The sequence below is a fragment of the Falco punctatus genome (genome assembly GCF_963210335.1).
Source record: "Falco punctatus genome assembly, chromosome: 6".
Lineage (NCBI taxonomy): Eukaryota > Metazoa > Chordata > Aves > Falconiformes > Falconidae > Falco > Falco punctatus.
In genome coordinates, this window is record NC_137585.1 from 81,759,019 (window position 1) to 81,771,647 (window position 12,629).

At 38.3% G+C, this 12,629-nt stretch overlaps 1 protein-coding gene across 1 annotated transcript in view; it reads left to right on the top strand.

Annotated features, from left to right (window-relative positions):
- Positions 1–12,629, top strand: part of KCND2 (potassium voltage-gated channel subfamily D member 2) — a 290,804-nt gene that overhangs the window by 228,736 nt on the left and 49,439 nt on the right. The window lies entirely within an intron of this gene.

Sequence of the window (12,629 nt, forward strand, 5' to 3'; positions counted from 1 at the left end):
ATTTCTTTCTTTGAATGAGTTAGTGGGTTTTTGGGTTTGTTTTTTGCTGGATAATAATGGGTCTATTTTTGCTTAGAAGATTTGTGTACCTTAGGAGAATATTATTTCATAAGTTATCTCTTTGTGGATTGTGTAATGACTTGTGAGAAATAAGTGTGATTTCAAGCAAAATATGATAACTGCATAGATTCTACACATACATATTTTAAATCATCTAAGTATTCATACATGAGTGTTAGTCAAGTAAATAAAATAACATGTTTCCTTGACAAGGTAAAATACGTAGTTTAGCAAAGAATTCAGGATTTGTATAATAAAATTGTCTTAAAACCCACCCACAAATATTAGCTAAGAATTAATTTTCAACAATAATTTGACCTTTAGGGTATTTCTTTTTAAAAGAATATCATTGTGCTGAAAAAGCAAAAACCCAAACAGAATAAAAAACAGTGCTGTAACACAGGGGCATTCTCAGATGAATACCTGGTGAAGAAGTAAACGTGCTCAGAATTTTTTTGTGCATCAAGGTTATCCATTTAACTGGTGTCTCTTTTACTATCTAACAGCATGCATTTTTCCAGCCTAGAAGATTTCACAGATGAATGGTAGTAACACATTCTGTAATTATCCTTCATCCTATGTCTTTGTCACAATGTGTAATCCTGCAGGTTTTCATCATCAGAAACAGGACAGGAATTTAAAATACTTCAAATAAATTTTACACATAACTGTGAGGTTTTTTTCCCCAGAATTCTTAGAATACATAGCAGTGTGTTTTAACCAAGGGAATGCCTTCTTAAGCATGGAAGGGGAGAAGTCATTAATATTATTATTAGTCATTGTTTTGAGAAGAAGCATAAACAACAAAATTATTTCAGAGTTGTTCTAAAATTTTTTCTAACTAAATACTTTGGATTCAGTTGGTTAGTAGACAAAATGCAGAATTCACCATCCTGAAAAATGAGACAAGAAAATCCAAGAAATTACTAAGAAATTAAGTTCTTGGTAATTCTTAATCAAAGTGCCTCCAATGATTTTGATGCTTTTGTTGGGTAGTCTAGGTCAATGGAGTGGATTCAAACCAACTTCAGCAATGACAGATAGGCATTTAATAAACTAAAAAGGTATTTTCTACATGCCACTTAGAACTGGAATAGATACAGCAAATCAATGAAAATATAGTGCTGATTTCATCACCTCTAAAATTATGGTCTTTTCAGCAATACATGACGATACGAATACCAGATCATTTAATTTTATGTTCCACATATAGTCATTTTTCTGTTATTTCTCTGTAAAGCACGATCAGCTTCTTGTAGAAATATTTTATAGCAGTTCAAGGTTTCACAACAGCTGTTCAAGGAAGATCTTTAACTTTTACTACCTGTTCTTCTTAGACGACATACAGGCTCCCTGCAATCATATTCTTGTGAGAATGTAGTGCCATTGCAAAATGTAATTGCCAGAGGCGAGCAAGACCAGAATTGGTCTTCTGGGCCAGTTTCATGTGGGATAACTGCAGATGTTCCATGTTTACTGCTTCACTTATTCCCCCTTTCCAGTACTTTGTCTGCCAGACTTAAAAGTTACATATATGTGAAACTCTACTCTTCCCATTGGGAGCAGCAGGGGCTCCTGAGGGTGACTGGGCAGGGTCCCCCAGCTGGGGCCCATCTCACCACTGGGGTGGTGGGACAGGCTGTGGCTGGAGGTTCCTGCCCTGAGGGAGTGGGACAGACCAGGGGGGCACAAGGAGCAGCCCCAGCCCCCAGCACTGAGGCACTGAGCACCTCCATTGGGGTAGGGATGGAGCAAGGCCAGGCCAGGAGGTGGTCCCAGCTTGGCAGGCCCCATGGCTGGGCAGGACTGTGGGGAGCTGGAGACCAGCCCTGCTGTGCCACCACTGGGGCTGCAAGGGCTGGCAGCCCCAGGGGGGTCCTGGGCTGTGGCAGGGTCAGGGGACAAGAAAGGCCATTAGTTCCCTCAGGGCCTTGATGGTACCAAGGACCCTGTAACCCCAGTTAGCAGAGACAAGCATGCTCAGCTGTAGCTGTTTCACTGTGCATAATAAAGCCTGCTTGCCAGTAGCAGGACAATAAATTAAGCATAGATGTCCAAGTTTCATATTGATTAAAGTATTTAAAGCCAGGAGCAAGTAAGTGAGAAAAAAATACCACCTCAGATTTGGTGCATTCTCACACTAGGGCAAAACTCTAACACTGGTATCATTTCAAGCATCTGCTGAGTTCCTTTCATCATTTAACATCTTCCTACCGCTTAGATCTAGCAGCAAAGGCTCTATAAAAGCAAGCCTACCAAACACGCCAGAAGTTTGGTTTCCAGAGCTTCAACGTAACCTTCATCTGAAGCAAGCACGGCCCCTGGGCAGTACTCTTCCAGCTTGCCAGTGACAGTTCCTTCTCTGATGAAAAAGGCTATATAATATAGAGGCAGAGAATAAAAGACAGCAAAGTGGATATTTTTTTTTCCCCCCAGGTAGTTTCAGGCTGCTTTCTCTGGAAGCAGAGGAAGAAAGGATGTTTTTCACGAGGGAAGCACTATAAGCAGAGGCAGTAGATAAAACTGTCCCAGTAACAGAAGACCCTACCATTTAGCAAGAACATTAAGACAGGACTGTGCTTCATGCCAGCATCACTCTTGTCTCAGCAAATTGAAAAGGACATAAAGGAATGTAACGATTTTCAGGATACCTCCTTTCTTCTGCTATAGGTCACTAAGGTAGCAGCTGCTAGAAGTTAATGTCGCATCGGCAGCACTTCACTCTGCCTGACCCTCTTCCCACCCCTGAAAGAAGAAAGAAAGAAAATAACAACGTGTGTAAAGTTTGAAGCAGGACACAAAAAGATCTTAAAGGTGTCCTAAGCCATTCCTTTCAGATATCTGATGGGAATAAAGAAAAAACAGTTGTTAAAATTTATCTGTAAACTGAACAGGTTTTGTAAAACAAGTAGTAGGATACATAGGCTTTGAGAAACTAAATTAAATAAAATTTCAGCATGAGCACCATAGGGCTCGTAGCTTTGAGGAGTGAGAAAGAACATAAGCACAGGACAACATAACTTAAATTATCCCAAACATATAAGTATCATAAATATTTATCCCAAATATTAGGGTTTTTTAAATAAAATGAATACCAATATTTTTAAAGTATCAATGTAATGTGATTAGTATTTGCTGGAATACATCGAATTATCAGATACTTTGAGTTCAGTATTGGTTAGAGGTAACAGTCTCCTAGTGATGTTGGCAGCAGGTATTAATAAATACCAATTCTTTCCCAGTTTTACAATGTTTGAAAAGTTATATAAAATATGCATGTGTCTCCAGTTAGTGTCCCACTTTATCCTGTCTTTGGTTAAGTCATTTCAGCATAAGACTGCAGCAAAGAAGCACATATTAGAACCTGTTTTGTAATAGCAATAGAAAGCAAGGCTGTCATTCAGAGATCCTTTAGTGATTTATAAATTCACTTTAAAAGGAAATAAACCAAGAAAGTAACTCAAGCGCAATAAGTTATGCTTCCTTCATTACCAAAATATTCCAAATACTAATGCATTCTATGTGAAGTGACTTGATGCATCTCTTGGAGTTTAATAACCAAAATGCTTTTCAGTTTTAGAGTTTCTTAAGCCTCAAAACTAAGCTGCATGAAAAAAAAAAAGTGTTCTTATGAACTAAGGAAATATACAATAGCGTGGCCAATTAAGAAGAGAGCCTTAAAAAGCACTTACAGAGGAGCCATATTCTGCTCCCATTTTTAACTCTGCAATCCATGTTAGCTTCAGCAAATTAGGAGTGCATGAGCCTGATGAGAGCACAATTTGTCATGCTAGCTAAGCAACAGATTGACTGTTCCTGAGAATTCTTCTTCTTTTGCATCAGTACTCATTAAGGAGAGAGCAGGGATTGTTTCTGAAAAGGTGTATCACAGCTGTCAAGGAGTGTTTTGGCAGTACTGTTCTGAACAGCACATAGTACATGAAACAATGGACTCCTGTCTTCTTCAGGATGACCCCTTTCTCTGTGTTGTTCCTACAACTGGTACTATTTAAAATCATGCAGCAATTTAGATCAATATTAGATGGGCATCATACAGGCCTGTAACAAACTTCAATTCACTCTTTCAGGGTGAGCTATTTCCTTTCTGTTTAGTCAAAAGAGAGATATTTTCAAAAATCTGGTATTTGGTGTGGCACAGCATTTTTGGTACTGTTGATGGGTTTTCAAAAACATGGTGTGCAGTAAATAATACTTCCTGATCTTTATTCTGCCACCAACTTCATGAAAAGCATGGAACTATGCCAGCATGAATCAGATGCATTGGCTTTTACTTTTATCAAGTAAATAGGAACCAATTGACCTTTTCTGTCCATACTTCTAATAATATCTACTTTATTTATCTAAGAGCTTTCTCCATAGCTTTAATTGAGGTTGCACTGTGTTTTTACAGAACACAGTACTTTTCTTCATAATTTATCATGTTACTGCACAATTAAATGAACTCCACAGATTCTCCAGATTTCATAGGGAATACATTCCCTTTTTCAGTGAATAGATACCGGAATGCACTGCACATATCTCAGAAAGAAGTTATTTTTAAAAAATGTTTTGCCAGCAAATGTGGTTACTTTATAACGCTTTAAGTGTTTATGAATGCAATCTAGTTTGCTGGAAGGAAGACATGTTCCAAAATATCACAGGTAAGTTAAGAAATAAGAAATAACATGTGCCCTGATCAATGAACTACATTTTTTTTCTGGGAATGCTAACGCATATATAAATTTGCCATGGTAACCAGACCATTTTAAATTTCACATACAGGCTTTTCTTCTCTTTGTTGCTGAATGTTTGAAAATATAATGAACCACTAGGTTCACAGATGCTGAAGTTTTATAATGAAGGGCTTCTAAAAACGATTCCTGCAGTTTAGAACTGTCACAACCTGAAACTTCTCAGAGAAGAAAAATGTCTAGAAGCAATTAGTCTGAAATCATTCATTGGTCCTGGATTTCAAATGAGAACACCCAGATGCAGCAAAAAGTCAAGATTCGTATGAGCATTTCATCTCTGCTCATAATGGCATCAGTCTTGTAACTGGTGATGAGCAGGCAGGGAGCTGGTTTTGTAACACTTTCCACTTAAATAGAGTGTGGTAGTTTTCATTCTGTGGAGCAGATTGTGTGAAACACCCTGAAGATGTCCATGAGGAAAAGAATTAGCCAGTTCTTCCAAAAAACATAAGTTTGGAAAGATAATACAAGGTGAAATATATCACATTGCCTTTAATGTAACCGGTATGTCTTAGGAAAAATAAAACTAAAAAATTGGGATTTTGCCAGGTCATACAGAAGTATTGAGAAGTTTCATTTTGGGGTATATGAAACCAATCAACAGTCCATATACTTTAAACAGGACTTTTGTGTATATCTTGCAGTGAGACCATAATCAGTAATTTGTTAGCCATTTTCTGTCAAACTATCATTGCAATAAATGGCTTTTGTGAATGGAGACTGAGCCTCCCCTCAGCTCCATTTTCTAAAAACAAGCCTTGTCTGTTAAGTGTACTGTGCCAGTGCACTACATTTAAACTTCATTACAATTCCTGCATATCAGCTTTGAAACAGTTACCGCGGTCAGACCACACCTGGAGCACAGCTAACATTTCCAGTCATGTCGAAATAAATGCACTTCACTTACACGTAGCATGTTGCTATGCTGGCTTGACTGGTACACATAATTGGATTTTTTTTCTCTGAGAATTTCTTTAATGAATCCATAATCGAACTGTCTTTTGGAAACATCTAAACATATTATAGGTTCAGCAATTGAAGCATATATTTAAAAAAGAAACAGTGGTTTCAGCCATTTGCTATTGGAGTTAAAATGTCTACAAATACCTGAAGCTGTGGTTGATTTTTCTGCTGAAGGGCCTGGGATTATACTCAGGCAAATATAGAGATTCATCCTCTTTATTTTGTATGCATTCTACCTAATAATGACAATTGACATCTATATATTGCCATATTTCAGGCAGCCCATTGTGGATTTCAGAATTTTCCAGGTAATATCTTTAGAAAGAGAAATCAGGGATATGTAGCTCAACATTTTCTCCCCTGACTTGTTTTATTCATGCTGAATAGACAGGAGGTCACAAATGGTGGAGAGAATAACATTTTCTAGACTCTTCAGCTGTGACATTAACCCTGCTCCTTAACAAGTGGTTCTGCCCCAAGACACAATTTTACTTAAAAACTCAAGGGCAAAGAGCAGATTCGTTTGATCTACCCAAAAGGAAATTGTATGACAATACAAGCAATGATATTCTATTTCTTCAAAGATATACTCACCACATAGGTTCAGAAAACACATTGTACAATGGTGCGAGCTTCTAACTCCTACTATCCTTCTATTCCACATGCACATACATTTTTCTGTTTGATGAAACTCACCCCATCTCTTGCTAGTTTATCAGGATCCTTCTTCTGCATAGCCTTCATTGTCTGCTTTATTTTCTGTTATTTTCCTCACTGCCTCCCCCACCCCCCCCCACCCCCCACCCCCCACCCCCACCCCCCGCCTTCAGCACTGTTACTAACTTTTTGCCACTCCGTTCTTCCAGTATTTCATTTCCAAATCACAGCTGTCCAGGTCACTCTGCAACAGGCATCAGGATCCTTTGGCAGCCTTTAATTATTGTGCTGGAAGTAGGTGAGGAACCTCTGGCCCAAATTGAGCAGTGCTTCAAATTATAAAGTGAGACCTAAATTTGATTTTTCTGTGCATTTAGATCAATGCAACGCCTCTGGAATCATACCTCTTTTACAGTGGTGTAAGAAAGTACTGACTCAGATTCATCATTAATAAATATAGCTCATAGCTTTGTTCTTGCTTGGGATTATATAATGTAGCCCAGAGAAAAAGAATCATAAGAAAGGCTGTTATATTCTTCCTTCCACTGCCAGCTCCTTACCAGTTGTACATTACAGAAACGAGAATATTTCTTGATTTTTACCAGTGTAAATGAGATCTAGAACAAATTTAAAATTCCCACAGGTTTCAATCTCCCTTCAGTAGTTGTTTTTTCCCCCCCTCTAAATTTAGAAGCAGATTTTGATTCTAGCAGTATTTAAAATCTTCATGTGGGAGTTAGAAAGGATAAGTTTGGGGAGTACATCTATAAAATTCTCCTTAAGTGTTTCCACTGGACCAAAGAGAGTAACTGCATAGAAAGGCACTTCCAACAGGAACTAAATGATTTCAGCTTCTCAGTGTCAGCTCTGCTTTAAATGTCAAGAATTTGCACTTCTCTTGTAAAGCAAGGTTATAAAAATTGTATGATGAAGACTTAGTCTTTAATTTCAATTATGATTTACAATTCCTGCAGCAAGGGAGGATAAATTATACCTTTTTGTTAGTTGCTTTTCATTTTTGGATGTTGGGAGTTATTGTCTTGCATCCTAAGGAAATAAAGCCATATTCTGAACCTGTTTCTATGAAAATCAGTGGATTATTTACTTTTTAACTACTCTGCATATGACAAAACACAAAACAGAAAATTAGCAAAGGACTGGATCATAAAATAAAAAAGGAGAGCAAAAATAAACTATTTGCAGTCTGTAAAAGTGACTACATATATAATGCATATACGAAAACTTTTGAAAGAGATTCAGGCTTTAACAGTATTTTTATACAAATGGTATGGAAAGTTTCACTATACAAAAGTTATTTTCCTAACATTACCAGATATGAAGCACAAATGGTCTTTAAAGAATTATGCTTTACACTGGAACTTATTGAGATAAAGACATTGTAGATCTAAGGAAACCATTAAAAGCTGCCATGTTTTGTTTTTGTTTTAACAGTACAATAGTTTTATCTTGGAAATCAGCTAGAAGACTACAGTATTCTAGCATTTGACAAGAGTAAAAATGTTTCCTGCTATGGGTTGTTTCAGTACCCTTTTGCAAAAGACTCTCAAACACCAATTTGATGCCCAGAAGGAACTTCGTAATTCTGCAAGCACATTAAATTTGCACAAAGCAGTGCTACACCCAAAAAAGGCAGTTCTCTTCTCACCCCATCCCTTCTTTTTCACCTCCATAGCACTGCCTCCATTAGGCTGGCAGAAGTATTTGGGCAATCATGGGCCAAATTGCTAAGTAATCTGGCTTAAACTAACTCAGGAAATTAAAGGTTTGAACCTGAGTCCATTCACTGAGTCTTCTCACTATCTCCACCAAAGTGCCTGAGGAATTACAGCCCAGGGCAGGAGCATCGTTCATTTAAGAAGCTGCAGTGCCAGAAGGGTAGATGCTTGTAGGGACTGTAACACAACGGCTATCAGAGAAAACTGGGCAATAGACAGAGAAAGGAGTGTCCCAGTAAGCTGGCTGTGATTACAAGGGTGGTATGGCTGGTTCTCAGTTCAAGATAATGTTTCCTGTTCATCCTAAGCTGACTTTTGTGGAACCATTTGAGTTCCTCTGCATTAAGCTCCACAGCTTGCCTAGGGTTTATGAGCTTTGGCCAAGGACTGGACCCAAGCTGGCTGGCAAGTTCATGCCACGCTACTCAATCTGGTATGAGACCCCTAACCACAGCACTAGAGTCATCTCCTGCCTGCACCCAAGTGGATGTGCTTGAACCATGTTGTCCCTGGTTGGTCTTACAGGTTGTCCTGCCCATGCTGCAGCAGGCTCGAGATGTCTGTGGTCCTTTGTATCCTCCCTGACTGGGTCACCGTGCATCCAGCGAGACTAATGTATCAACAGCTACACAGAACTGCACTTGCATGAATAAGCCTGCCAGAACTAAGCTGGCATCCCCCAGCGCCTCTGCATCTGTGGCACAATTAATCTGTCAACTAAATAAACTCTCCGTGATAACTGAGCAGTGGCTGTGCACAGCAGAAAATGAACATATATAGCACACAGTATCTCTGTACTGTAAGGGCAAGTAATGATTAACAGGTAGGTCTTCCTGTCACTGTAATTTACAAATATACTTTGTTAACATTGAAGGGAATCATAACTGAAAGTGGTGGGCAGAAACTGTTTCCCTAAGCTTAAATTACAGTGGATAGTAGCTAATCAGCTGTGTAACAGGGTAGGAGAACTCAAACTAAACTTGTGTTCATTACAGACATTGTCTAGTAACAGGTATAACTGCAATGTTGTCTGCAAGTGACAAAATCATCTCTGCGTTTCTCAGGAGCAGACCTGTGCCATAAAGTCCTGCAAAAGCTTGTGGGAAAGCAGCTTGGGTGCTCTGGAAACCAGAGTCGGTTTCTTCCCCTAGATGTCAGTAAATGGGCTGAACAAAGTGTATTTCAGGGGAGATGGTAAAGAAAAGCTTGTCAGAAATACGAAATCACCAGCACTTGTTGCTTCAGACTGGACAATGTTGGATTTCTAGAGCATAAGAGTTATTTGCAAAGTGCTATGTGGAGAGGAGCTAACCAAACAAGGTTTGTCCCAAGAGTGTCAGCAGGTGGCTTTGCAGCTAGTATTAAAAAAAAAAAAAAAATCCTGACGACAAATACACAAAAGGGGCTATTTAGGTATGAACAGAAAAAGCACCTGCTGTGCTTCAAAGAATAATGAGCTAAGTAAGGCAGGGGGTAAATGGTTGTGTCTGTTATCTGGATGACATGCTAATAACTGGGAAGATTTCAGATGAACATTTACAAAACCTAAAGGAAGCTTGAAATAAATTGCAAAGATGTGATTCTAAAGCTAACAAAGATTAGTGTGCTCATTTTTGTTGGATTTTCCCTTCCCACACACCCTCAAGCCAGGTAATGTAGCATATCAGATGAAAATTAGAGGCTACATATCTTCCAAAAATTAAAATCCAGTATACATAAAATATAAATAGGGCCTTTAAGAGTTCTCCAGGGTTGAGCTTTAGGGCCGTGAGAGGAGATAGATACTGGATACTGAGAGGGGACAAAGGGAAGAGTCTTTTAGATGGGCAAAGCATCATACACTGAGGATACCTTGTGAGATTTTATTTTATAAATAGAGTTTGTTAATTTTTTGCTTCTTAAGAGTGAGGGCTGCTTCAGGTATTACATGTCCAAGGTATGCCTCAGGATATTCTGCTGCTTAGACAAGACTATGGAATATTCATTCCAAATATAACAACTTTAACTGGTTTGGTAACTGTTCTTACAAAGAAAGTGAAAATCCTGTGGACAGAAAAAAAATAATGATCTTTAAGAAACCAAAAAAGAAATTGCATAGTTCAATTCATATCAAAATGAGACGTTATCCAAAACAATAGTGTGTAATACCTCTCTTCCAGGAATTGAGCTGCAGCTTCAGACATCTATAAATCTGGGACTGAAAACACGTTACATTTCCTTCCACAATATTAGCAAGAAGTTGAAGAAATTACTAAAAAAAAACCAACCCTCAGACTAGGGATTATTAAATTCCACATAGGAAAATGGTTTTTTCAGCTCACAACAAAAAAATTTTACCAACAAAGAATTGGTAAAAATACTTCAAAATGCACATTCCCTAGCTGGTGACAGAGAAGAGCCTGGATTTTACCAGATCATTTTAAAGATCATCAGAGAGAGATGCTAATCTGGAGTATCTGTCCCAGCTGCCATTTGTTCAAGGAAAAATGTTCATAGACAAAGAAACGCTTCAGTTACTACATGACCTCTTTATTACAGTTAAAAATACTGCCCTATAAATAGGAAAAACCCCTGTACCACTTCAGAAAACGTCTTTTACATACTCTAACTTCATCACATAACAAAAGGCAACCTTTATTCTTTCTAATTCATGAGATTGAATTGACCATGGAAATCACTGACTGAGGGCTAAGCTTAAATAATACAAAATATCTACAGAAAGTATGCAAAAAAGGTTCAAATGGGAAATAAAAATTAAGCAAGAGGTTAATTTAGGAAGCAGACATAGAAATTAATACATAGAAAAGGCAAGTAGCAGGTCTGACCAGCCATCAGAAGATGGCATGGGATTAACAAACAGCATCATGTCGCTTGCGGCTGAAACCAAATTGCTGAACACTGATTCTTCAAGGAAACACTATGCAAACGGGGCCAGGCAAAGCAGACATGATCTCTCAGTGCCCAGAAATTGAGGTCTGTGATAACAGCCTTTGCTATTATCACCTGAAAAGTGTTTGGAGAGTTGCTTTATTCTTATAAATGTCATTTCAGAGAAACACCTATGATTTACGCTGGCTGAATTTCATCCTCTTAGCAGAATGCAGTAAAGGTTTGAATGAGGTAACAGAGCAATTTGGGCAGACACACAGATAAGGGAAGAGGAAAAACAGTTGGAGAATCTCACAAGGTGGCAGCCCACTTTTCTTGTTATCACTAAGGTTTGTCCTACCACCTCCTGCTCAAAAGTCTTATCCAAAGTTGGTGTTTCACTTTTGATTTCCTGAAAACAAAAACCAGCCAAGACCACTTGAAAAAGGTCAGTGAGCATTGTAAATATATGTTTCACAGCTTTCATTCCACAGTGACACAAAGCAGGGTGGGAGGAATAAAGAACAGGTTTAGGAAATGTGTATTGAGACCAGTGGTATATTGGGGAAAAGGAGAAGATAAAGATGAGAAAAGGCCAGCTGTTATCAGCTAAGAGCTTAGTTATAGGGCATAAACCTGGATGTAAATCGAAATTATCAGAGTTTCCATTGACCAGGTAAAGAGAAGATAAGACCAGGGGGGAAAAACTGAGTAAGAAGGAATAAAAATAATTCCTGTAGGTGAAATCCTAATTAAAAAAAAAAAAAAAAAAAAAAAAAAACACCAAAACAAAACACAAAAAAACCCCTGAGAATCTTCAGTTCTGTTTGCCTTCCTTGATCATACAGCTCTAATCACAGAAAATTTTCAGGCTTTCATAAAACCAACCATATATTTCATGTTATTTTTATATTGAAATTATTCACAGAATTTACAAGGAAGGCTGTACAGTGGACTATTTAAAAAAAAATATTGTGACATGACCCCTACTTCCATGGATTTACCTATTTCCTTTTCTCAGACTAGGACATTTTAAGTACGTATGTGATTAGGGTATCAGTTTCAGCCGTGATTTCAGTTCCTGCAGTAACACAGGTTATGTTGTTTCTCCCTGTTGTTTTCCACTTTCTTGGCAGTGTTTTGCAGATCAAAAAATAATGTGCTGTTCAGTATCTGCCTTTAGGAAGGAGTGCTGTAACTTTTGACTTCATATCCCCACACACAGCAAAAACATAACACAAAGCTAGAAGGAATACACAATGTGTCTCGCTGCAGCTCTGATGGTAGAAACACAAACCCGTTTTACTCCAAATTAAAAACCAAACATTTCTTTAAATTACCCTTGACACAGATCACATTCAAGACCTTAGAGGATAGAAGTCAGCCATAGGGAGCTGAAGCCATGGAAAATAGTTGTAACCTCTCCACCTCTCCTTTCTTGGTGAGACCATTTTATCTAGCATAGAAAGGAAAAATACGCAGCTGAGATTACGGAGGGATCCAGAATCCCCCATTCACAACTTCATGCCTTCTAACCCGAAGGGTGGCCAAATAACCTCACCTCTCTATGTAAGAAATTGCACCCCCTCCATAC